Source organism: Apodemus sylvaticus, chromosome 21 (assembly GCF_947179515.1).
Source record: "Apodemus sylvaticus chromosome 21, mApoSyl1.1, whole genome shotgun sequence".
Lineage (NCBI taxonomy): Eukaryota > Metazoa > Chordata > Mammalia > Rodentia > Muridae > Apodemus > Apodemus sylvaticus.
The window spans coordinates 16,568,720-16,574,221 of NC_067492.1; the positions used below are offsets into that span (position 1 = coordinate 16,568,720).

The 5,502-nt window shown below is 38.6% G+C and overlaps 1 non-coding gene across 1 annotated transcript; it reads left to right on the plus strand.

The window, feature by feature from the left end:
• The first annotated feature begins 3,979 nt into the window (after nt 1-3,979).
• On the plus strand, nt 3,980-4,086 carry LOC127672213 (U6 spliceosomal RNA). Its single transcript, XR_007974871.1, has one exon. It is a non-coding gene; the product is annotated as a U6 spliceosomal RNA (small nuclear RNA).
• The last annotated feature ends 1,416 nt before the right edge of the window (nt 4,087-5,502 follow it).

The following is a 5,502-nucleotide window of genomic DNA, read 5'->3' on the forward strand; positions in this document are numbered from 1 at the left end:
TGAATGTATTGGCAAGTGACATGGTAGAAGGGCTGGGGATGCATCTCAGTTGGTAAAATGCTAGTCTAGGTTGCAGGAAACACTGGGTTCAGTTCCCTGATATCACATAATATTGGTCATGGTGATAAAAGCCTGTAACCCCAGCATTTCATTAAACTGTGTGCTTGCATAATCTGTAATCCTAGAATTCAGGAGTTAGAGGTAGAAGGACCAGAATTACAAGGACATCCTTTGCTATAGAAAGAATTTGATGCCAGCTTGTGTCGTAGGAGACCTTATCTAAAGTAAAAGAAAATAGGAACAACAACAACAACAAAACAAAAATAAAACAATGCAGGAAAACACAACTAAGTAGAAATGGGACAGTCAGAGGTGCCCTGGTGAACAGGAAGTATACTATATATAATTTCTAGGCTGTATCTTCCCAGAGGCAACCAAGACATAACAAGAAATAGATTTAATCCCATAAGCAAGGTCAAGTGGTACAAGTTTATAGTCTGAGCCACTCAGGAGGCTGAGACAAGAGGATTTAGGCCCTCCAGGACCAGAATAGTGAGTCCAACTCAGTCAGAGAAATTTACCAAGACTCGGCTTCAAAATGTAAAAATTAAAATTTAAAAAGAGGCTCAGGATTCATTGGCTGAATGTTTGCTTGGCATATTCAATACTCTGGGTTTTAGGCCCAGTGGAAAGAGGAGACAGAGGAAAAGGAAAAGGAAAAAGATGAGGGGAGGACAAGGAGTAGGATGAGGAAGTAACACTGTTTGCTACATAGTTAGCAAACCCACCTGAACAGGAATTTTACTGTTACAAGTGGGTCGGTCACAAGGTCTGACTCAAACCCTGGCTGAACACTGACCAGCTTTGTCTTCGACATATCTTCAGGGATTCTGGACTTGAAAATAAAATTATTATAATCCCTGGGAGTTTGAAATACTATGTCTGAGGTTGTACGTTTCAGGGGATGGAGAAGAGTCTGAGAAGAAACCCCTTCTCGACCCCTTTTTCTTAAAAAAGAAAACTAAACTATGTGAAGTGTTAAAGTAGCCTCCAAGACACTAAAGCCTAAAGTCTATCTACAAAAGAAAGGCTAAGCAACCTTAGAATAAAATGCATCATGTGCTAACACAGGGCCAATGTTCTGGCCACACTAGACAATATCAAAGCCTTTCAGAGAAAACACACAAATTTTAAAAATGAGAGATAAACAACTAGAAGCTATAGATGGACAAAACCCATAATTTTGATAGGTTATTAAAGAAATACATAGATACAAAAATAAATAATAAAATCAACAAGGACCCCATGAAAGATTGTCAATCAATATTCAAAACTCTGAAGGTAGTTTATGTAAGGGGTAGTGAGTTTATATAATACATGGAATGCAAAAATCAGAAAAGTATGTCCCCAAAATAGGAATAAAACATATACAGTCAATAAAAAGTTCTTATAAAGGGATGATAATTTAAAGCCGTCATGATCAGTGTGTCAAAAACACAGAGGAAATCACATTTAAAGGATTAAAGAAGTTGGGCAGAGTGACTCAAGCTGAAATCCCACCCCTTAAAAAATAGAAGGGTCAGAAGTTTAATGTCAGCCTTAGCTGTGTAGGAGCAATAGACCAGCTTAGCTCAGTAAAAACAACAACAAAACAAACAAACAGAGGAAAAACCAAAGAGGAATTTAAAGGAAGACAAGATGCTAAGTTCTCTGGTGTAGAACAATAATAAAGAGATGCAACTCTTCTAGAATAGTCAAGTGTAACAGATGGAGTTAAGAGCTCACCATGGAGAATCAATGATCCTGTTGAGCAGACATAGTAATGCAGGCAGCAGCAGGCATATTTGAGGAATGGTCTCAGAGATACCTGCGTTACCACTCAGTATTCAGGTATGTAGTGGTTCTTAGAGAGGAGGGGTTGAAGGGATGGCTCACAGATGTAAGCTCTGTAGCCAGCAAGCCAATAGAGGTTACTTGCCATGAGTTCAAAACCAGTCAAGGCTTCAGAGTGAGACCTAGTCAAAAGTAAATTAAGTAATTGACAATAGATAGATGATTGATAGACAATAGATAGGTAGTAGATAGATAGATGACAGATATGATAGATAGTTGATAGATTGAGAATAGATAGATGATAGTTGATCAGTAGATAAATGGTAGATAGGCGATTGACAGGTTGTAGATAAACTGATAAATATACAAGAAAAGAATATTGCAGAAAAATTATTCCAAGAAATTATGCCTACAGCTTCCTAATTTGACATAATACTTATATCCACACATCCAAGATATCAAACAAACTCCAAGTGGAACACCAAATGGAAGAAGCACTGAATTATTCACATCCAAACTAACTGTAGGAAAAATGCTGAAAGCCCAAGATAATGACAAAATTTACATGGGGGTAAGAGAAAATCAGTATGTTGTGCAGAGAGGACCACAGTGGACTTCCTGTTGGAAAACAAAAGAAAAAAAGCAAAGGCCACTTTTGAATATAGCATATTCATAAGAAGGAAGGAAGGAAGGAAGGAAGGAAGGAAGGAAGGAAGGAAGAAGGAAAGGAAGGAAAAGGCCCTGTCATCCAAGAACCCTTAATACAACTAAACTATTTTTTTAAACATGAAGGTAAGATTATGACATCCACAGCTAAACACAAGCTGTGTGGCTCTATTAACTGACCCCACTTATGAAAATGTATTGTGCTTTTAGAATAACATCAAAAGATAATTTCAAACATTTCACCATAAACAATGACAGGTCAGCAAGATAAAGCATGTTTTAATTAGTTTGATTTGCTCATTCAGTACAAAATTGAATTCTGTTTCTCAAGGTTTTTTGACAGTTTTGTATATTTGCATAATGAATTCTAGTCATAGTCATTGCCCACACCCCTCTCTCATACCCCTCCCTCCCTCGTCAGCTGGAGCCCTTCTTAACAAGCCTGCTTTCCATTTTCATATCTTCTTGTGTGGGACTTATGCCATTTCATTATACTAACTTGCCATATCATAGATTGGGAGTTCTTTACCTGAACAAGGGCAACTCACCAGTAGATAAAGTATCAAAGGAGTCGACACCCCTTCTCCCAACATCCACTTTCTCAGATAGTCCCTCAGAGAGTTTCCTTCCTCTCCCCATGGATGATGAAATATTGATAGCTCAATCTTGTACAAATTGTGTGCAGATAACCATAGACATAGTGAGTTTATGAGCACAATGGTATGTCGTATCCAGGAGACATCTTTTGTGAACAACTCCTCATTTTCTTGCTCTTCCTTTTATCTATCTGTCTTTTTGATGTACCCTGAGCCTTGGAAGAGTTTATATAACAGTCTTGTTTAGAACAGAGCATTTCGCCATCACATATTCTCAACACTTCAGCTGATATGAGTTTCTATATTAATCACTGTCCTCTTCAGTTAAAAAAAAAAAAAGAATCTCTGATAAAGACTGAGCACAGCACTCATCTATAGATGTAAGCATGGGTATCAGAAAGGGGTTTCACAGCATAATTCAACAGAGTAATAACTGTTTCCTTAGAGAGTCTTTAAGTTCAATCACAGACACTTGATCAAGTTGACAGAACTAGATGTGAGTTTCTTCCTGAGTTGTCCAAAAAATCCAACCAGAAAGTGTTTGGCTACCCTCATAACAGTTGTGCCACTAATGCACAAAAGTGTGCATCTTACCTGACAGGCTATGTTTTAGGTCCCAGAATTCACAGCTAGGGAAGTCTATGGATAACTGTGTCTCCTAGCAACCTACATGGCACTTTCTAGTACTATGAAGGGTATCCAGTAAAGAGAAACTTCCAGCTCAGCTTCAGCTTGATTACACTGTGTCTTTTGTCCACAGTGTACAATATCTTCAGCAAGAGAATCTAGCCATCCACTTCAGTAGACAACCAAGAGCAACAGTCCTGCATTAAGGAGCTTCAAGGACCTCCCTGATCAAAGGAACTCTTAAGAAGGCCTCCCTCGTGCTCGCTTCGGCAGCACATATACTAAAATTGGAACGATACAGAGAAGATTAGCATGGCCCCTGCGCAAGGATGACACGCAAATTCGTGAAGCGTTCCATATTTTTCCTCATGGTACCTTCTCCAAAATCGACCATATAATTGGTCACAAGACAGACCTCAACAAATATAAGAAGATCGAACTAATCCCATGCCTCCTATCTGATCACTATGGAGTAAAAGTGGTCTTCAATAGCAACAGAAACAACAGAAAGCCCACATACACGTGGAAACTGAACAATACTCTACTCAATGATACCTTGGTCAAGGAAGAAATAAAGAAAGAAATTAAAGACTTTTTAGAACACAATGAAAATGAAAACACAACATACCCAAATCTATGGGACACAATGAAAGCAGTGCTAAGAGGAAAACTCATAGCCCTGAGTGCCTCCAAAAAGAAAATGGAGAGAGCATACATTACCAGCTTAATGACACACCTGAAAGCCCTGGAACAAAAAGAAGCTATTTCGCCCAGGAGGAGTAGAAGGCAGGAAATCATCAAACTCAGGGCCGAAATCAATCAAGTAGAAACAAAGAGAACCATACAAAAAATCAACAATACGAGGAGCTGGTTCTTTGAGAAAATCAACAGGATAGATAAACCCTTAGCCAGAATGACCAAAGGGCACAGAGAAAGTATCCAAATTAACAAACATAGAAATGAAAAGGGAGATATAACAACGGAAACTGAGGAAATCCAAAAAATCATCAGATCCTACTACAAGAGCCTATACTCAACACAACTGGAGAATCTGGAGGAAATGGACAATTTCCTTAACAGATACCAAATACCAAAATTAAATCAGGACCAACTAGACCATCTAAACAGTCCCATAATGCCTAAAGAAATAGAAGGAGTCATAGAAAGTCTTCCAACCAAAAAAAGCACAGGACCAGATGGCTTCAGTGCAGAATTCTACCAGACCTTCAAAGAAGAGTTAACACCAATACTCTTCAAACTATTCCACAAAATAGAAACAGAAGGAACACTACCCAATTCCTTCTACGAAGCCACAATTACGCTGATACCAAAGCCACACAAAGATCCAACAAAGAAAGAGAACTTCAGACCAATTTCCCTTATGAACATCGATGCAAAAATACTCAATAAAATTCTTGCCAACCGAATCCAAGAACACATCAAAATGATCATCCACCATGATCAAGTAGGCTTTATCCCGGGAATGCAGGGTTGGTTCAATATACGGAAATCCATCAATACAATCCACTACATAAACAAACTCAAAGAACAAAACCACGTGGTCATTTCATTGGATGCTGAAAAAGCATTTGACAAAATTCAGCATCCCTTCATGCTTAAAGTCTTGGAGAGAACAGGAATTCAAGGCCCATACCTAAACATAGTAAAAGCAATATACAGCAAACCGGTAGCCAGCATCAAACTAAATGGAGAGAAACTTGAAGCAATCCCACTGAAATCAGGGACCAGACAAGGCTGCCCCCTTTCTCCTTATCTTTTC